We start from the raw sequence: 22,164 nt of genomic DNA, 5'->3' as shown, positions 1-22,164 counted from the left end.
ATCAAATTCACCAACAATCTATGACAAGCAGTGTGCATAGCAGCAACTCCTCGTTTGATTACAATAACACATTTTGTAAAAACCATAAATCTTAACTTCTCCTAATAGAACTAGGACTCCTACTTTGACTAGTAAACCAAACCCTAATTGACTCAAACTAGAGCACACACAAAAAGGCTAACGTGCCTCAATACTCAAAACTGATGTTGTTCATTTTTAAAGCTAGTTGTTACCAGTGCTTATGTTGTATGATAAGTAGTTCCTTTTACTTGTAATAGCCTTTCTCACTTGTAACAGAAAGTTAGCGGATAGGTTGTTAGTGATAAGTGCAATAGCCAATTAGTTAGTTAGAGAAGTTTGTTAGGCTTTGGTCAATCACATAACAGCCACAAGGTGGGTTCTTGTAACTAACTCAGCAACTTGCTTATGTAACTATAAATAAGCAAGGCTGCCCTCATTGTAATTGGTGGAATTTGAATCCAAAAAATCTCTACCTGTGAAGTATTATTCCAAGAGTGTATCTCCTAAAGAGCTAGTTATTTCTTTATTTTCTCTAAGCAACTTAGCTTTCTAAAACAACTTTCCATTTTCACAAATTTCCTCCATAAAAAAAACACAATATTTTATTAACCAACTCCATCTATTCTTTGAGTACATTAAGCATAAATATATGTAAGGATTTTTTCTTGTACTAATAGTATTAAGACTCCTAATTTGAGGAATCCTAATAAATTGTACTAGTAGTATTAAGAATCCTAGTTTGAATTCTAACAAACAAAAAACCTTATAGAGCAAAAACTAATCAAACACTAACTTGAACTCAGAAAATAAAACTGAAGATACATAGGATCTCCAAGTAAATTCTAAACTCAACTAAACTACTTAAATACCATTAATTCATAGGAGTTGCAAAAGTTACAATTAGGGGTATGCATGGGTCAGGTTGAGGGGATTTTTTGACCCAACCCACCATGGTGGGTCAAAAAAAATTCAACCCAACTTAACCCATCACATAAGTCCAACCCAACCCATATGGGTCGGGTTGGGCCAGGTTGAATCCATGGGTTTGACAAATTTTTATTATTATTATTATTAAATTGAGTAGAAAAAAATATAAATATTAATATATTAAAAAAACCCAAAGATTAGTATCAATGTAATTTTTTAAAGGCAAACAACATTAATGACTAAACAACAATAGTAATTTACTAGGGTTTGTGTGAACTAATTGGTTTTTATATAGGATAGAAAGAGTTTTTTATTTTAAAAAATTTATTAATTATATAATATATATATATATATATTTATATTTATATATGTATATATTAAATTAGTTTTAGTAGGAGGAACTGAGGAGGTGCTGCTCTACAGCTGGTTTTTTTTTTTAAAAAAATTATATATATATATATATAAAAGTTCCCTACACCTGGTTTAAAAAAAAAAAAATAAATATATAATATATTTTAAATATATATTAAATATGGGTGGGTTGGATCGAGTTTGGTGGGTTCGTAATTTTATGACCTAAACCCAATCTGGCCCGCTATTAAAAAAAAAATTTGTAACCCAACCCACCCAAGCCTTAAAAACCGACCCAATCTGACGAGTCGGGTTGAGTCAGGTCCGGTTTGGCAGGTCGGTGGGTTTTCTGCACACCCCTAGTTACAATTTTGCCTCTAAATACAAAATTAACCACAACTAGTTATATTAAACCCCAAATTAAAATTGTTTTAACCCTAAGACACATATAACTAGACTTTTAAAACCACATCACTTTTGCTTCTACCACACTATTGTTGCACCATCATTGGTGTTGTCCATGGATTTAGACATAGAATTTATGGAAAAATTTGTGTATTGTGGTGCTTACTATTTTATTGCTTTGTGTTTTTGGCACAACAGTTATTATGACATCAAGCCACACAAGAGGGGAATGGGGAATAGAGATATCATGAATTATAACATTGAGATACCTTGATATTAGGGCAAAATAAGAACACAAGAGCTTGCCGAAAGAACATTAAGAGAACCTACATTTAGATTAAAACATAGGGGAAAAAAAGGGCTGCCCAATTATTTAAACATGCTATCATTTATCTAAGACAGCTATACCTCAATGGTAACGTCATGATCCAACTGCAGACTTTGTGCTGGAGAGTAATCCATTGGCTGAATTTGCCGAGGTGGAAGGAGTTCAGGATCCCAACAGACAAAGTAGATATCTCCATCCAAGTCACTACCCGAACACTCATTTGGATGAGGCCTTATAAAAATCAAATAACTGTCAGTCACAATCATCTTTAGAAAATTCCACTAAATAGCATTCAAAAGAACGAACAACATTCTGCCACATATAAACTAACTGATGATGTTATAGACAAAGCATATAATATTTGATAATAATGGTTTATCTTGCCACTAAAGCCAAAATCCTAGGTGAAAAATTACATTAGACTCAAAATACACAAATTAGTTCAGGTGTATGTCAAATTGTCAACATCACATAAATCCGAAACTTTAAAACTTCAAGGGAAAGTGAAGTCCCATGTAGCATAGACACTTGATTCCCCTGTAAGAGAAAACATAAGGTAGTTAAACATTTAGTTGAACCATAATTATGTTATTATTTCCCTTTTGGGGATTTTGCGAGTATAACTCTAATAGGAAGACCACAACATCCCAAACCCATATCCATGTTTTTATCATGTTTTAACAAATGACAAGCACAGTTGACAAAATCATTTGCTAACTAGAAAGAGAGGTGACTAAGCCTTGTAGTAGTCAAATATAAAAATTGAAGGACTTCACGCAAATTTATCCACTGCAGTCACAGTTGCAACATATCGTCTACAGAGAATTTATTCTTGCAGACAACAGGTAGAATCTACCTAGCTCAATAACAAAATGGTGCTTTCACATAAAGATGAGAGAGACAAAAATAAAAGCTGTCACCTATGATTCAAATAACATTATTCAAGGATAAAGTTGAAGAAGTACTAGGAGATTTAATTTACCTAAATCCTTTTTGGGGAAAAACAACACAGTTCACCATGTGGTGCAAAGCTAACACATTAACGGCCTTCAAAACACGCACATCGCCAGGGTGCAAGCAGGGGTTTTTTGCAACAACTATCTTCCCCTCAAGAACAAATCGCTGATCTGATCCACTGCCGCTACACATGCTGAAATCATTGTATAGCTGCCTAAGCTTATTACTAGAAAATTGCACAAATACCTCACCATATTCCAAAGTTCTAGTTTCATCTAGACATCCCATCATTGCCCTTCCATCTGGAATAAATATCCTTGTTTTAGTCCGCAATTCCAACAATTTTGATGCCCGGAATGTCTGCAGCATCATAGAAAGAAATGGTTCAGAATCAGGCCTATAACCACACTTGAGTATTTCCTTTAGAACATTGGTATTCTCTCCTGGGGACATCAAATCCAAAGCCTCCTGTGCCCTTAACGGATCTATTAATATAGCATCAAGTTGGTCTACAGCTTCTTTTTGTTTTTTCTCAAAAACATAATCCTCAACTCCAAGGGTAGACAAAAGGGTGATCAATTGGCGATTCAGATAACAAGGCTGAAACTTCGTATATGCCAAAACGTCTAGTTTTGTGTTTTCTGATTCATACTTGGACATGCTCTTTCTTAATGATAATTTCGCAGATGAGGTTGGATCAACTGCGACAACACCTTTGTACCCACCGTATCGAATCTGATAGGCAGATGGAGTGTGTCCTTTACAACTGCATTTTAAAGCTACTTCCTTAGCAAATTCAGAAGATATTTTCCCAATTCCATCAGAGAAGACATACTTGACCCTATCCTGAACAACCTCTACATCAGGAATAATTTCAATTTCATGCTTTTCAACACTAAGAGTTTCTGTGGATGAACCAAAGGATTGACCCAATCTGGCAGCATATTTCGCCACATTTCTAATCTGATGAAAAATGCCCATCCACTCTCTGATATCATCAGCGTTACGTCCATTTATTGAAGCAAACATCCACATGGAATTTTCTCGTAATTGACTTGATGAGAATGCAAGAAATTCAAACTTTTTATCACCAATAACTATGCCATTTCTAAGAATAGATAGAATTCTTTTGTAGATTCCAGTTCTCCTATCCTCATTACCAGAAGATGCACGTGGAGATAAATCCGTTGAATGCAGTTTATCCAATTCCTCATCAACAAAGGAGACACGAAGAAAATTATCAATATCTTCATGAAAATTGCGCAAGACACGATTTGACACATTAATTTCTGGACCACAAAAGTAAACTTTAGAAGGCGTTATTTGAACCCTACGTACATACACCAACCCAGAGTCTAACGATATAACAGGCGACTTTGGATGTCGTGATGTGATGTACTTTCTATACTGCTCACTAAGCCACCTTGAAGGCTCCTGACAACATTCTTTTAAATGATAAAGTTTCTCCAGGGCATATTCTATTAAGGCAATATTCATTCTTCTTGGATCAACCAAGCGTTAAAAACTAGCATCAAGTGTTGGTCCTGCAAGACAGCCATGTTGAACCAACGAGTTAATTTTAAACAAGATATCAAATGGTAAAGTAATCCCAGGCGGAGGGCCAACAATAGGCACCAAATCCATATTGGAAGAAAAACTAGACCCAGTTTCCAAAATATATCTTTCTTCACTTTCTTTGTAATAACCAAAGTTCTCCCGAAAATTTGGAAGCTGGTGATCAGAAGGAAGTTCCAAACACAAAGCAGAAGATTGCCCAATATAGCATGATGGAGTGAAATCAGTTTCACGAATCCATTGGTCATCAGGAATATGCATGAAATAATTGAGATTAGGATCTTCAAATTCACTTCCTGAAGTGAGCATAGCCTTCTCATAAATCCGGGGAGCGCCAAATAACTAACAATTAAAACAAAAATAAAAAATATTATAATATAAATAATTATAAGTATCCTTCTCTGAATGTCAACTAACAGTTAGTGTTAGAGAAAATGTAAAGTCATTTGGCACTTACAGAGAATACAACATGTATCTTTATATGAACCTTGCACTAGATAACTAACTACCAAAAATATTATTTTACATTAAAAAAAAAACATCAATTTATATATGCATCACAAGTGTTGCACTCATGAGTTCTATTGGGAGTATAGTTGTTTACTACAGAAGATGGAAAATCAAAGTTAGAACTTCTGAGTTTATGTGCAAGGATGTGATGATTAAAGAAGATAGCATGAACCCTTTTTATATTGGTAAACTACACACATCCAATAGGTATTGAACCCATTATTATGAAAGGATTGCCAGTTGAGCCATAGTTCATTGATAGATGAACTTTTTTGAATATATAGTCCAAATATTATTTACATTTGTAATTCTTAACCCTTGTGAGGTTATATTTGTAATTTGAATATGATAAAACCGGTGTTCACATGAGTAATTTCAACAAAGTAAAACATGCAAATCGTTCAAACAAGACAATGGAGGAATCAACACTTAGATAACACTATTTGTCTAGCTAAAGAGAAGATAACCAGGTATTTTTTTTTAAATAAACAATCAAATCAAAACAGACCAACCTGAATCAAAAGATGCTTAGTATCTTGACTGCGTGGATGACGTAACTCAATCTGCCAAATATTCTCGTAGTAAAGATCGAGTCTGTATTCCACATAATTATGGGAAAGAAAAAATTGTAACTTCCGTAATCCAATCCCAAAATTCACTGAAACATTCACTGCATTCCATAAAATTACAAATTTTTCATTTGAGATCTGACAACCAAGATGCAGTTTTATATTTTCCATGCTATGCAGAAAAGTTCTTGGCTTTGGTACAATATCACGCTCCATTTCCCGAGCCCTCAGATAAGATGTCCCATACCATAACCCTAAGGAGATAATTAATTCAGCACTCTGGTGGTGGTGAATTGAATGATAGCATATGCCGCTGGACGCACACCTCTGCTTTGCCTAATCTTAATAGCATAAACAGTTCCTTCACCTGTATGTTGCTCCACCTGTATGTTGCTCCATAAACAGTTCCTTCACCTGTATGTTGATCTATGATCCTATCCATTCAACTGAATTGTCTTACCCATCCAATCCAATTAATTTTACCAGAACTCTTTTCTGCCACAAGTCATCAACAAAAATATATTACATGTTACTTTTCATGTGCACAATATATCATAAAAAAAAAATAATAATAAAAAAACAAAAAAAATAAAAAGAATGTGATTCTCACTTTCAAAAGAAAATCCACTACTTCAAAAATTCTAATCAAACTCTGCACAAGAGTGTGAAATCTTAGACTAGATTGTTAAACTAACTATGGGTAGGATCATAGATCAAAAGCAAATCTAGTAACTCACAAATTCTAGTAATCCCTAAGCAAGAATGGTTAAATCTTGGACTAGATTGTCGAATTAACTAATGGTAGGATTATAAATCTGAGCTTGACAATAAGTCCAAACAAATCATTAGCCCCTTTATGTATAGGTTCGCTCTTCAGTCCTAAACATCTGGCTATTCCTACATTTGTGACAATTTGTCGAGACTAGGCCATATGAATCTCACTCTTCCCAACAATTATGGTAAGGCCACATGCTTGTGAGGGTTTTGATCTACTGTGTAGCAAATTAAAATGCTCCAGGTCCGTACCCTTCAATGTGACTGGTGAATTGTTTAATCACCATGTTATTCTCCAAAGAAAAACAAGTGGAAGTACAGTGGCTTTGGATCTTTATTGATAATATGACCCATTATTATAAGAAGAAAGTTCATTTTTTAACTAAGTAGCAGTTTGAAAATAAGCAGAAAAAATTAAAGAACTCATAGATTATCTAGTAGGCCAAGCAAAAGAACTAGAGAAAGAGATGCAGCAAAAGAACTAACCCAAAGAATAATGATGCACATAATCAAATTAATCAAACAAACATAGTAGTATAAAGCAACACAAGCAAACCCTCATAGGAACTAAAGCAAAGATGCATCAATCCCTTTACTACTTGAAAATTCCAACCAATTTCAGCCCAGAAAAAGAATAATAATACAAACACAAAAAATTCGACCCAGTAAAAGAAATGACAAAAAGACAGTCCCTTTGAAGTTTGATCAGTTTCAGTACACCCACATCAATGAAACTTGCAGATGAAGAAAGAATATTACGGATATAGGAGTCTTAAGTGTCAAAGTCTCACCAGAGAGAATGAAAATAACCAAAGCTCATGAAGAAGGCGAAAGAACTCAGAGAGTGTCACTGTGTCAGTGTCTCTTACTCTCTCGCTGTCTTTTGTTGTCAATCCCAAGTCAATTCCTCATACTAAAACAAATACATGACTTAATAAGGAATAAAGGTGACGTGCACAAAGTGTTTTGGTGCGTTTGATAGAGTATCTTAAATATATATTTTTCCTTTAAAAACTACCTTACACATTTTTTCTTTAAAAATTACATTACACGTATTTTTTTATACTTTTTTTTATATATATATATATTTCAAAAAATTATAAGCAATATTTTTCAAACTCCTCTACTAAACGGGTCATTAGACTCTCTCTCATTCATTTATATTTGTAAATGTTTTTTTTTTTTGTTTTAATGACGGTATATATAATTGAATTGCTTAGAAATTTGGTGCTTGTGTGACCAATCAAGAGAAAAAGTTACCCCGGCTTCTTATGGAAATTTGTTGCTTTTTTTTTTTCAAAATAAAGTTCCTTGTCTTCCCATAAAATTTAAAAAAAAAAAAAAAAAAAGTTACTCTGTCTTCAAAAATAAAAAAGTTACTCTTCATTAAAAAAAAAAAAAAAAAGGAAAAAGGAAAAAGGAAAAAAGAGAAAAAGAAAAAGTTATTCCTATGAGTGAAAACTAAAAATATTAGAGCATTCAAATCGGTTCTTGTATTTTCTCAAAAAAAAAAAAAAAAAAAATTGGTCCGTGTAAAAATATTTGTTTATTATTGTGGGGCCCAAACGATTTACGGGCCGGGCCCATCTACCTGGGGAAAATCCGAAGGCCCAAGCCGAGGAGGGCTATGGCCCAAACTCGACCAAATAGCTTATGGACATCGCCGAGGACGGCTCAGTCCTCGGCAGACCCAAAGTTCCCCCCCTGAAAGGAGGGCAGAAACGGTATAGGACCGAAACCAGGACAAAAGATCTAAAATATCCAGGGAAAGCTGCCCTTACTGCCATTCAATGCTCTGAACCTGACAGAGCCGCAGTTTTTGACTTTTACAACCACCCCCAACGACTTTGAATATGGGCTGATGGGACAAGTATCAATTTTGGAAAGATTGACCCTATACGTGGACGAATGACAATGAACGCAGGCGAATATAAAAGGAAAAAGAAGTAACCTAAAAGGGGGGTTGGGAAAAATGGCCAGAAACCTGAGCCTCCCAGCCCACCTCCAGGAGAAAGACTCCAGGGGTGTAGGAAAACTTAAACTGGTGCGAACGCCGTGACAAACCCACCGCCTATCAACCAAGGCCTAGCCTTCCAAACCCACGCTCTACAAATGATATTGTTAGGGGCATTTTCATGTGCGAACCCGACTCTGTTACGGTCCGCCACGAATCGCGTCCTTACAATTGGCGCCGTCTGTGGGGAAGGCTTGTGTGTTGGTATAGGAAGTGGGTCGATAGAGTTTCTTCGTGATATCTAACCGTCGGTTGTAGAGTTCTAGTATAAAGTTCTGTTAGGGACTACGTTTCTTGACTAGGGGCTGGGTTGAGGAACTAACTCCCTTAAAGCCAAGGTCCCCTGTAAAGAGTAAACTAGGCACCTGGTAACGTTAACCGTATGGATAAACTCTAGGGGCTTGGCCGAGGAGCTAACTCCCCTAAAGCCAAGATCCCACACAAAGAGAAAACTAGGTTTTGGACAGAACCAAGGCATTGCATGGTCCACGGACCCAAGCCTCAGGGGAAACCAACTACCTGGATGTGGAAAACTAGGTTTTGGACAGAACCAAGGCATTGCATGGTCCACGGACCCAAGCCTCAGGGGAAACCAACTACCTGGATGTGGAAAACTAGGTTTTGGACAGAACCAAGGCATTGCATGGTCCACGGACCCAAGCCTCAGGGGAAACCAACTACCTGGATGTGGAAAACTAGGTTTTGGACAGAACCAAGGCATTGCATGGTCCACGGACCCAAGCCTCAGGAGAAACCAACTACCTGGATGTGGAAAACTAGGTTTTGGACAGAACCAAGGCATTGCATGGTCCACGGACCCAAGCCTCAGGGGAAACCAACTACCTGGATGTGGAAAACTAGGTTTTGGACAGAACCAAGGCATTGCATGGTCCACGGACCCAAGCCTCAGGAGAAACCAACTACCTGGATGTGGAAAACTAGGTTTTGGACAGAACCAAGGCATTGCATGGTCCACGGACCCAAGCCTCAGGGGAAACCAACTACCTGGATGTGGAAAACTAGGTTTTGGACAGAACCAAGGCATTGCATGGTCCACGGACCCAAGCCTCAGGGGAAACCAACTACCTGGATGTGGAAAACTAGGTTTTGGACAGAGCCAAGGCATTGCATGGTCCTCGGACCCAAGCCTCAGGGGAAACCAACTACCTGGACGTAATGAAAACTAGGTTTTGGACAGAACCAAGGCATTGCAACGTCCTCGGACTCAAGCCTGTGGGGAAACCAACTACTTGGATGAGGAACCAACCATTTAAAGAGAAAACTATGGCCCGTAAACCTCGAAATCCCTCCGAAGAGAACTCCACGTTAGCAGACGGGTTAATACCTTGATTGCGCGGATTCCTCGGTCTACCCTCGGATCCCCAGTATCAAAGGGGTTGATGCGATACAGCGCAACATATTACCCCAAAAGCACAACCAAAGTCCCTCGCTACTTAGCTACCCTTTCAGACGAATTATTTAGAGATTATCGTTCTCGGACATTGGTCTAGCATGCATCGCGTATTACTCAGCGCTTATCCCGGTTAGTTTCAAGAATTTAATTTATTGAAAGTTACCATTGTTATACTTGATAATATTTGTGAGTTTAAATTAGTAGGAACCTGTGTTAAAGCATTTTTTCTGCCTGGAATATCCTTAAGGGCAAGCTTGCATTTAATATTCATGCATAAAGTAGTTGTTACGAAGAAGAAAGATATGTATGGAGAAATAGACACATATTTTATTAAGACAAAGGAACAGTACAGTGTACAATGAAAAACTGAAACAAGCTTACACTAAAGCTGACTACATAAGTAAAGGAAAATACAAGCGAGCGGAGAGAAGGCCGTGGGGACAGCTCAGAGGAGAGGTTGGCTACTGCGCCAAGTTATTGTCCAAGGAAACTATTCCTCGACACCTTTGCATGCCCATAACTCAGGCAGCCAAAGAACCTGACCTCAGGCTAACACCATCTACAGAAAAGGTGCTAGGAGCTTGAGGTTGGGAAGCCCCCACAAAAATTTGCCTGCTACAAGGCAGACAGTGCTGATGGTCGAAATTCCTTCTTTGGACATACCGAAAAACTGGCATGACCAGAACCTGCTTCGGATTTTGACTAAAAGAGAGAAGAGGACCCTCTCCCCTATGACGAAATGGAATGCTCCTTTGAACTTGCACCTCCTTGGCCCGTACCTCCCTACTCTGAGTCTCGGGGGGACATGACGCCTTTGTGGCGGAGGGAGCTCCTTCTTCCCAAGCCCTGCCTTAAGCATGATGAACTAAGGGAGGAGTCTGAAGGATTTGTGTGTGGATAGAGCAACTTTCTCTCCTATTTATGTTAAAAGATAAGGTGGTGACATTTAATTCGCGCAGCGTCCCAAGGAACACTACAGACAAAACGTCTCTGGCTCGACTTCCAACGTCATCTGCAACCCTGAGGTTAAAGGAGTCTAGAGAAGGTGCACCTCGAACACTGGGACGCCAAAAGGTACCGCGTGATCAAAGGTTATGGAAACACCTCTTGATTTGTGGGCCCAGTAAATTCGCGGCCTAGGCCCGTTCAGCATATGGGCCCAGGGACAGAACTAAGGCCTTGCATGGTCCTCGGACTCAAGCCTATGGGGAAACCAAGTACGAAAAATTATAAAAATAACAAGTTTTTGGGCAGAACCAAGGCCTTGTATGGTCCTCGGACTCAAACCTATGGGGAAACCAAGTACGAAAAATTATAAAAATAACAAGTTTTTGGGCAGAACCAAGGCCTTGCATGGTCCTCGGACTCAAGCCTATGGGGAAACCAAGTACGAAAAATTATAAAAATAACAAGTTTTTGGGCAGAACCAAGGCCTTGTATGGTCCTCGGACTCAAGCCTATGGGGAAGCCAAGCACGAAAAATTATAAAAATAACAAGTTTTTGGGCAGAACCAAGGCCTTGTATGGTCCTCGGACTCAAGCCTATGGGGAAGCCAAGCACGAAAAATTATAAAAATAACAAGTTATTGGACAGAACCAAGGCCTTGTATGGTCCTCGGACTCAAGCCTATGGGAAAATCAAATACTTGGACAAGAAAAGGTTTGAATCTCATAAAGAAGGGTTACTTGGTAAAAATGTAAGGTCACTTCATCCACGGCTTACACGCCATAAAATGTTAAGGCCAATAAAGGCGTAAGGATGGAGGTGGAACGCCCCAGCGCTTAGTCATATAAGAGGGCCGCCCATTTGGTGGGTGATATATCTTCAAATAGTTATTCCTTACATGACATCAAGCCTTCGTTTTTCACCTCGGCTGACATCGGGTGAGTATTACTCTTCATTGATCGGCCTTATTAGGCCAAGCATTTCTATTAAAGTTATGGCGACGTCCTTTTTTTTTATCAAGTCTTTTGGTCTTAGTTGTCATTAATTTAGATGCTATATTATCGTGCCGAGCAGCATTTGTAGATCTAAAAAAGGGGCATAGAGACAAAACATGCGAAATAAAGTAACAACGATTTTTATTAATACGGAAAATTATTACAATGTACAAAAAGGGGCTCAAACGAGCCTATACAAAATGTGAACTGCCTAAGCAACCATTACATCTGTAGTACAGAAAAGTAAACTGTCAAGCGTCTTTTAAACTCGTCTTCAAGGTTTCTCCAATCTCCGCCTCATTGCTGCTCATACTAAGAGAGGGACTCACTTTAAAAAAGAGAATGAATGAAGAAGAAGGAAATAGTAAGGAAGAAATCAATGACGAAGATGGAGGGGATGAATAAAGAAGATAGAGGACATGAGTAAAGAAGGAGGAGAAGAAGAGAGAGAGATGAAGAGACAAAGAGAGGAACAAAAGATAGAAAAGAAACAGCACCAGGGCGGAACTGGTGCTGGGAAGACAATAAGAAGAGGGAAGGGGAGGGCACCAAGGAGCAAAAGAGGGAGAACCAGAAGCACTTAGCCCCTGCCTCCGCCCTGACTCCTAACACGCCGGTGCCATATTAGGTACGCTCGTGAGGAGCCGGATGGTAACGATCTGGGGTGTTCTCGACTCAGTCACGTCGAAAGTTTGACGTGACGAGTCCCTGCTTCGGATTTTGACTGAAAGAAGGATGAGGTTGATCTTGAGTCTTCGCCATCCTTGTCCCGATCGGGCCATGATAAGCTTTATCGGAACGTGGCCTTTTTGGGAGGGGTAGGGCTTTTGCATCCCTTGTTGTTATGGTTAAGTATTTTACGATTAAGTGTATAAACCAGTGAGTAAACTGAATCCTAAGGGAGGCTAAGTATTCCAGAGTCGCAGGGGGATGAAAAAGGATTTTTGGTAAAAACAATAACCTCCTCCTGTCCTACTTATACAGAGGGCGGAGCGGGGGGCATTTAATAGGTTCAGATCTCCGAAAGAATCAGCGAACCCAAACACGCCGGTTCCACTTCTCCACCCCATCAAAATAAACCGTCGAATTAAAGTAATCTCGTGAATAGTGATTATTAAAAGCACGTTTTGGGATACCCAAGCGGTAAGAGCGCATCAAGCGCGAAATCAAAAGGCTACCTCATAGACCGGCGCGTTTCCTGGACAGATGAGAAGCCGCCAGCATCATTAAAAGGCCAAATTGATTGGGCCGTAGGAAGAGGTTTGGCATCACCAAAACCCCCCTTTCCAACCAAGAGGTTGGACAGCCGGGTTTTGAGGGGCTATTGTGGGGCCCAAACGATTTACGGGCCGGGCCCATCTACCTGGGGAAAATCCGAAGGCCCAAGCCGAGGAGGGCTATGGCCCAAACTCGACCAAATAGCTTATGGACATCGCCGAGGACGGCTCAGTCCTCGGCAGACCCAAAGTTCCCCCCCTGAAAGGAGGGCAGAAACGGTATAGGACCGAAACCAGGACAAAAGATCTAAAATATCCAGGGAAAGCTGCCCTTACTGCCATTCAATGCTCTGAACCTGACAGAGCCGCAGTTTCTGACTTTTACAACCACCCCCAACGACTTTGAATATGGGCTGATGGGACAAGTATCAATTTTGGAAAGATTGACCCTATACGTGGACGAAGGACAATGAACGCAGGCGAATATAAAAGGAAAAAGAAGTAACCTAAAAGGGGGGTTGGGAAAAATGGCCAGAAACCTGAGCCTCCCAGCCTACCTCCAGGAAAAAGACTCCAGGGGTGTAGGAAAACTTAAACTGGTACGAACGCCGTGACAAACCCACCGCCTATCAACCAAGGCCTAGCCTTCCAAACCCACGCTCTACAAATGATATTGTTAGGGGCCTTTTCACGTGCGAACCCGACTCTGTTACGGTCCGCCACGAATCGCGTCCTTACAATTATAATATAAGAACCTACTTTTTTTTTAATATTTGCAAATATTTTAATTTTAATGATTGTATATATGATTGAATTGATTGGAAATCTGCTGCTTGGTGTGACCAATCAAGAGAAAAAAAAAAAGTTACCCTAGCTGCTTGTGGAAATTTGCTGTTTTTTTTTTTTGCCTTAATGAAGTTCTTTGTCTTCCCATCAAAAAAACCGGGGGGGGGGGGGGGGGAACTCTGTGGCTTCAAAAAAGAAAAAGTTGCTCCTCATTACCCAAAAAAAAAAAAAAAAGAGAAAAAGAAAAAGTTATTCCTAAGAGTGAAAACTAAAAGTATTAGAGCATTCAAATTGGTTCATGTATTTTCTCAAAAAAAAAACATTCGGTTCGTGTAAAAAGTTACTCTGTCTTCAAAAATGAAAAAGTTACTCTTCATTAAAAAATAAAAAATAAAAAAAAAGGAAAAAGGAAAAAGGAAAAAGGAAAAAAAAAGAGAAAAAGAAAAAGTTATTCCTATGAGTGAAAACTAAAAATATTAGAGCATTCAAATCGGCTCTTGTATTTTCTCCCAAAAAAAAAAAAAATTGGTCCATGTAAAAATATTTGTTTATTATAATATATGAACCTACATTTTTTTTTTTAATATTTGTAAATATTTTAATTTTAATGATTGTATATATGATTGAATTGATTGGAAATCTGCTGCTTGGTGTGACCAATCAAGAGAAAAAAAAAAGTTACCCTGGCTACTTGTGGAAATTTGCTGTTTTTTTTTCCTTAATGAAGTTCTTTGTCTCTTCCCATCAAAAAAAAAGGGGAAAAAAAGAGAGAAAAAGTTACACTATGGCTTCAAAAAAGAAAAAGTTGCTCTTCATTACACACAAAAAACAAAAAAACAAAAAAACAAAAAAAAAAACAAAAAAAAAAAAGAAAAAGAGAGAAAAAGAATAAGTTATTCCTAAGAGTGAAAACTAAAAATATTAGAGCATTCAAATCGGTTCATGTATTTTCTCAAAAAAAAAAAAAAAAACATTCGGTTCGTGTAAAAGTATTTGTTTATTATAATATAAGAACCTACTTTTTTTAATATTTGTAAATGTTTTAATTTTAATGATTGTATATATAATTGAATTGCTTGGAAATTTGCTGCTTGGTGGACCAATTAAGAGAAAAAGTTACCCTGGTTGCTTGTAGAAATTTGTTGCTTTTTTTTTTTTTTTTCTCTTAATGAAGTTCTTTGTCTTCTCATCAAAAACAGAGAGAGAGAGAGAGAGAGAGAGAGAGAGAGATACTCTGGCTTCAAAAAAGAAAAAGTTGCTCTTCATTATAAATAAATAAATAAAAAGGAAAAAAGAGAAAAAGAAAAAGTTATTCCTAAGTGTGAAAACTAAAAATATTAGAACATTCAAATTGGTTCTTGTATTTCTTAAAAAAAAAAAACTCGGTTCATATAAAAATATTTGTTTATTATAATATAAGAACCTAATTTTTTAATATTTGTAAATATTTTAATTTTAAAGATTGTATATATAATTGAATCGCTTGGAAATTTGCTGCTTGGTGTGACCAATCAAGAGAAAAAGTTGCCTTGGTACATAACGAAGTTCTATGTCTTTCCATAAATAAATAAATAAAAAGAGTTATCCGTAGGGAGTGGAAACTAAAAATATTAGAGCATTCAAATCAGTTACTGTATCTTCTAAAAAAAAAAAAAATCAAATCGTGTAAAAGTATTTGTTTATTATAATATAAAAAGCTACTTTCTTTTTATTTTACATAACTACTTTTCAAAAATACTCATATCAGATTATCTATTTTTAACTCAATTTTATTAAAATATCAATTTTTCTCAATTTTTTTAATTGTTTCTCTTTGTTTACACAACAACTCCTATCTATTCTCTTTTTTTAGAATAAAAAATTAAATGTAAAATAAATAGTGCTAGTATAAATTTACAAGATTGCTATAGTAATTTTACAAATTTACACATTTTTAACTTAATTAATATAGATTATTTTGGGAATTAGATATATAAAATTAAGCAATTTTTTTTCTATTTTTCATCGGCTGATACAAAGTTCTTATATTACTCAACTTGTCAATAATTGGCAGGGACAGTGGGACACACCTAATTGCATATCTAACTTTATATATATATATATATATATATATATATATATACAAGATAAAGTTTCTACTTTGGTCTAATCTAAGTGTATATGTGTGTGAAGTTCTTTCCTGAAAACTCGATCTCCAGTCCTTACTCCTCACACTCTACAAGTACTTATACTTATCGAGTGACCATCGCATCAAGGATATGCGACAATTATATATATATATATATATATTAGAAGAATTTAACTTTGTAATTTGTTGAAACTTTTATGGACAAATCACTTTTCGTCAACCAGTAAAACAATAGCACAAATAAATCGTCAATTAATGAATGGGTGTGAGAATATATTTGTCCTTCGTCGTGTTGCTCAACTTTCTTTCTTGACGATTGATTAATTGCTTTTTCTGAAGTGTACGTAGAAGTGGGTGGGTCATGGACTCATGGGTGGTTCACGACCAGAGAATAAAGACTAAAGAGTCATGCTAAGACTACAAAAGCAATTATGGATGACTTGAGTGAAGGACCAATCAATTGTGACCACGTCAGATGACCTCTAGAGAATGAGCCAAGCTTGCGTTGACACGTCACTTGCTCATGGTCAATTTCTCATCTGGAAGAAAGAGTGTAATGGATAATCAACGTAACTACTCTTCCTTAAACATATAGACAAGGATAAGTCTTTTAGGCAACAGTGTAAAAAGATACCTAAGCGAATAGGTGATTATTACAAAAGCAATATTGAAGAGTGTTAAATACGAGTAATGCAATTGAGATAATAAAGGGGTTCGTTTGGTATGGTCCTTTGGTACGGTTGTTTGGGTAATATTTTTTAGTTTTTAAATAAATATATATTTATTTTTATATATTTTTACATCCACACGTATTTTATTAAAAAATAAACAACATTATCAAAACAACGTTACCAAACAGTCTCAAAATATCTATAACAATATCACAAACATTCTAAAATTAGCATATCAACTCACACATGAGTTTATCACGTACAATTTTTAGTTTAATTTTTATTTAGTAATATAACATACTAATTTGAAAATATTATAAAATTATTGCCACTTTTTGTTGTGTCCGTTATTAATCTTCAAAAGATTATATAAATATATTGAAGGCAAATGATCATACATACCTTTTTTTTTTTTTTAATCTGGTGATCATACATACTAAATATAAAAAATACAAACAAATTCTTCGGACTGAAACAAATTGGGTAAAAAAAAATTATGAATAAAAATTGCCAAACATAAATATGAAAAAGTTGCAAAGCAATTAAAAATTTTAAAATAGAAAGAAAATTAAAATAAACACAATATCTTTAACTCGTAGAACATTTTCATTGGCAACCCACTTAAAACATGACTGCCAAAACCCCAAAAAAAAAAAAATATATATATATATATATATATATATCCGTCAGAAAAACTGAAAAATATTTGAAAAAAAAAAATAAACAGAAAAACAAATGAGAAAACATTCACTAGGAAGGGACTATATAATCAGATGGCATTTTGGCAGCTTTTGCGGGAACAAAGATAGAGCAACTGCAAATATATAGAAAATAAAATAGTAGGCATTTTAATTCCAATGGAATCATAATTGAGAGTAAACTTAAATAGCCAATTGAGCTTGATAGGAAAAGGAAGAGTAAAGTAACATATAGAATTTAAGAATGGCTAAATTAATGGTGAATTGGATTTGAGAAATACTATATATACAACATTTTCACAACAATCTTAAATTGCAAGTTATTATTAGTTACTAGTATATAATCCATGTAAACACATAAATGCATTTAAAATTAAACATAATTTTTATTATAAAAATAAAAATAATTAGTGAAATTATTAAAAAAAATAGAATATAACACATGTATACATGGATGCATTTAAAATTAAATACAATTTTTATATAAAAATATAAATAATTAGTCAAATTATTTTAAAAAAATGTAAACGTAATTAGTCATGTAGTTGCACGATTTTTCTGATCCGAATCCTACTGATCAGGCCTTGGCCCAAGGTGCAACACACAATAAATCGTGGTAGAGGATGGGTCAAAGAATTCAGCCTCAGTGAACTTGGTCTGGCGCATGGACAATATTATTGCAGAAATAAAAACACCAAAATGGATCTCCAGCAAAAAATTCTATTTCCTGGGTACAAATCATACAATTTTTCGTCCCCTTCTTTGAGGGGCTCCTTTGCATTATATATGCCTCTCCTTATTATCTGAACCTTACACTTGTTGATCATCTAAGCCCCCACTTGAGCACCTGTCCTATTAGACACCCTTATCACTCCTTTGTGAGTTGCAGTGGCCAAGGTAGCACTGTTTAGGGGTCTTTTCCCCATTAATGCGGCCAAGAGAGTGGTTGTGACACATTTAATATGGTGGTGGCAGTTTTTCGTGAGATATTTTGGGTCTTCTTCTTTTTTATATGTCTGGAGGACGAACTGTGATGGTTGGGACGAGTTCCTGATCCAGGCTTCGCAAGGTCCGAGGAGGAGTTACTCCTCGGACAGGTTTCTTTTACCGCAACTGGGCTTAAATAATACTTGGGCTATGACTTCTCCTCGGACAGGATCCTCTCGGACGGGCTCGATGTTCAATTAGCCCATTATTTTGGGCCTGGCCCCACAATAGCCCCTCAAAACTCCGGTTTTTATCTCCTTCCGAGGAGAAAAGCGGGGTTTTGATGTTAGTGAGAGGATGGAAGTGAGGAGGGTTTAGGGCGCGCGTGCGGGCAGTTACTTTGGACGCGCTACAATTTATGAGGCGCGGCCATTTATTTCTGGAGGCTTTATGTCCCCTTCATTCGACGGTGAGGTGTGGATCGGGCGGCTAGGATTTTTTCTCGAATTTCTAGGTGGGAGCGATCTTTTCTCTCTCTCCTCCCGGCTATATAAAACGTCAGAGAGGTTCAGTTTTTCCTTTTATCAGCATCTCAAACTCCAGAGGATTCCAGAGAACTTCACCAAACTCCAGAGATCTACGAATACTTGCGTCCGTTAAGCCTCCACAGACGGTTTTCGTGTAGCGTCTCCTCCAAGGGAGATTTTCAGGCATCCTACTAAGCGTTTTGTGAAGGTATCAGTAAATTTTGTTCATTTTGCTGTCTCGATTCCCTCCTCGGATTTTACTTTTCTCCTCGGTCTTTATTTTCATTCATCCAGTTCAGCTCAGATGGGTAGATTCAAAAAATTAGTAAATACTCCGGCTGCTATGGAGGCCTTTAGGGCAAAATACCACATTCCCTGGGGGTGGGGCTGCAGTACTGTCCTCTTGAAGGAGTATTGACAGATAGAGGCGAGGGAGAAGTTGTTATCCCAATGATTGCTTTCATAGAGGGAGGGATGACACTTCCCATGCGTAAGATTACGAGGGACTACCTGTATAACCATAGGTTGACGCCCCATCAGTGTGCCCCAAACATGTTCAAGATACTAGGCTGTGTAGATGTCCTAGAGGAGCGGATGAATCTAGGCCTTACCTGGCACGATGTGGTTCATCTGTACGAGTGTCACCACATCGAGAAAGGAGGGTATTACCTCAAATCCCGATCCGAGGTCGTTAGGTTGATCTCTTATCTCCCAGTATCCAATAAGACCGTGAAGAAGGATTTCCTTATTGCTTCAGGGGAGTGGAGCGATGATATTCATTGTCCAACTCGGGCAGGAGTCCTAGGTGCAGCGTCTTTAGGGCCAATCCTTTTCGGGAAAGGGTTTAGTATTGGGGGGTTATTTTTCTCGCTTTCTTTACAATTGGAAAATTTCTTGAACTAATCCTACTTCTCTTGGATGTTTGCAGATAAAGCTCATGTCGCTTCTCGGCTAAGCCACGTGAACGTGCCGGTGTTGAATTGCCTTCTGAGGTCGGAAATCTACGCTACTGAGGACGGACAGTTACGTGCAGCTCATCTGGTTCTGGGTTATCAACTTTAAGCCGCTCTTTCCAAGCTGTTGGTCACGCCATAAGAGCTGGCAGTCCGAGGTTGGCTAGGATTGACGTGTCTAAGCCTGGGTTCCTAGCTCGACGTGATCTTCCACCAGTTGTGCTACCTGGCGTCCAAGATCCCTTGCTGGCAGAGCAACTTCCTCCGCCAGACGACCCTAACGTTGCTGTTCCGGTTGAAGGGGAAACCGAATCATCTCGTCTTTCACTTGAGGAAGAGATAGACGAGTTTTATTTTGAGGAGGAGGTTCAGCAAGCTCCCTTGATTGAGCTTTCGGATCCTGAAGAAGAGCAAGATCGAAACTCTACAGTTGGCGCTCCCTTAATCATAGCCTGCTCGGACGACCTTTCGGACGAAGAGATAGACCCTATGACTGGTAAGGGAAAAACTTTGCGGGAGTTGATGGCCTCTCGTGGGAAAGGTCAATCATCAAAAAGTCAGTCATCAAAGGGACCAACTCAGTCAGAGGCCCAGACCCTTCCTCCCGTGGTCCCTCAGGTTACCTCGGACCTCGGCCTCAAGGTTAACCCGGACCTAAAGAAGAAAAGGCCGGTTGACGCTCCTGAAGAAGGTGAGGTGGTTGTCCAGCCAACCAAGCAGCAAAAAACCACCCGGGCGCAGAGGAGTAGAAGGGGTGATTCCATGGAAAGCCGGGATGAGGGGAACTGTGCCGAGGTGCGCGCTACCCCGTGCACATGGAGCCCCAAGTTGGAGCTAGATGGGGTTGCTATCCCCTACAATGCTTCGATCCGAGACTATAACCGGGGCCGAGCAGGGTACGTAGCTGATGCCTTGGAGCAACCCATACTCCTTCCTCGGGATATGGAAGCCTACAGGCGGTTCTCTCAGCCCGAGATTTTCCTATCCCTCAAAAGGGATCTCGCTATGGTAAGTGACCCTTTTACTGTTTATTAAATTGGTTTATTTAACCCTGTTAAATTCTAAACCAATCTTGTTTTGTTTGTAGATTACTCAGCAGGTATTCGTGGCTGAGGAGTTTTGTCGTGATAATCGCAGTCGGGCTGAGGCTGAGACCCAGTCTCGGACGGAGATGGAGAAAGCCTTGGGGTCCCTCAAGCACGATCACCTTGAACTCACGGAGAAGTTCAAGGAGTCGGAGAAACGGCGCAAGAGTGTAGAGTATGGTTTAAAAAGTGCCGAGACCCAAGTGGAGGATCAGCGCAAAGAGCTGTACGTGACCCAGACCAACCTTGCCACCGAGAAGCAGGCAGTGCTAGATCTCAAGGCTGCCTTACAAAAAGCCGTGGATGAGCTACAGCGGGTCAAGGAGGAGGCTCAGCTGATTCGGGAGGCTGTTGAGGCTGAGAAGAAAGCTGCTTATCAGCTTGGGGCTGAGGCAACCAAGGCCAGATTGTCCGAGGAGATTCCTAAGGTATGCAGGGATTACTGCAGCATCTCATGGGCTCACGCCCTTGATGCGGCAGGTATTCCTGCAGAGTCGGAGCTGAGACTGCCTGAGAAGATATTTTATCCACCGGAGATCCGGGAGGATCCTGACAACGCTCCAGCGGTCGCGGAGCAAGGGTTGGCCATTCCCGATGACATTCCGGTATCTAACAGGACCGAAGATCCTACCAGGGGCTCTATCACCGAGGTTCCTCCTCCTCAGCCAGAGCAGAAGAAAGATCCTCCCGTTGAGGCTTAGCTTTAGGCGTTTAATTTTTGTACCTCTTTTTTTTTTTTTTTGAATGAGAGTCGTCCTGTTTTTGTGTTCTTTTTAAGGAACTCTCCTTGTATAGACCTCAGAATATTAATATAAAATGTTTTCTTTGCTATCTACGGATGTATGCTTGTACCACCACTTTATTTAACGTTTGCAATGACATAAATATAAACGGTCAGGATGAAAAGGACGTCGTGCAGCGAATTTGAATGTGGGTTGCAATGTTGCTAGACTGCGTGAACATCTTGAAATGACTTCTCCTAAGTCTGTGGTCCCAGGAGCCATACAGGACTTAGGTTCTATTTAAAACTTGGAATAGTTGCCATAAGTAATAATTTCCCCTAAGTCTGTGGTCCGAGGATCCATGCAGGACTTATGTTCTGTTTAAAACTTGGATAAATTGTCATAAGTAATAATTTCTCCTAAGTCTGTGGTTCGAGGAGCCATGCAGGACTTAGGTTCTGTTTAAAACTTGGAATAGTTGCCATAAGTAATAATTTCCCCTAAGTCTGTGGTCCGAGGAGCCATGCAGGACTTAGGTTCTGTTTAAAACTTGGAATAGTTGCCATAAGTAATAATTTCCCCTAAGTCTGTGGTCCGAGGAGCCATGCAGGACTTAGGTTCTGTTTAAAACTTGGAATAGTTGCCATAAGTAATAATTTCCCCT

The 22,164-nt window shown here is 38.4% G+C and overlaps 1 pseudogene across 1 annotated transcript in view; it reads right to left on the bottom strand.

Moving 5' to 3' along the window:
- Positions 1-22,164, bottom strand: part of LOC115979699 — a 34,638-nt pseudogene that overhangs the window by 1,784 nt on the left and 10,690 nt on the right. Inside the window, exons 2-4 of the transcript XR_004089157.1 lie at positions 5,587-6,026; positions 3,015-4,906; positions 2,113-2,263 (exon numbers count right to left, since the gene is read on the bottom strand). The product of XR_004089157.1 is annotated as an RNA-dependent RNA polymerase 1-like (transcript). The remainder of the gene's footprint in view (positions 1-2,112; positions 2,264-3,014; positions 4,907-5,586; positions 6,027-22,164) is intronic.

The sequence above is a fragment of the Quercus lobata genome, chromosome 3 (genome assembly GCF_001633185.2).
Source record: "Quercus lobata isolate SW786 chromosome 3, ValleyOak3.0 Primary Assembly, whole genome shotgun sequence".
In the NCBI taxonomy this organism is placed as follows: Eukaryota; Viridiplantae; Streptophyta; class Magnoliopsida; order Fagales; family Fagaceae; genus Quercus; species Quercus lobata.
This window is presented reverse-complemented; position numbering and strand designations above follow the sequence as displayed.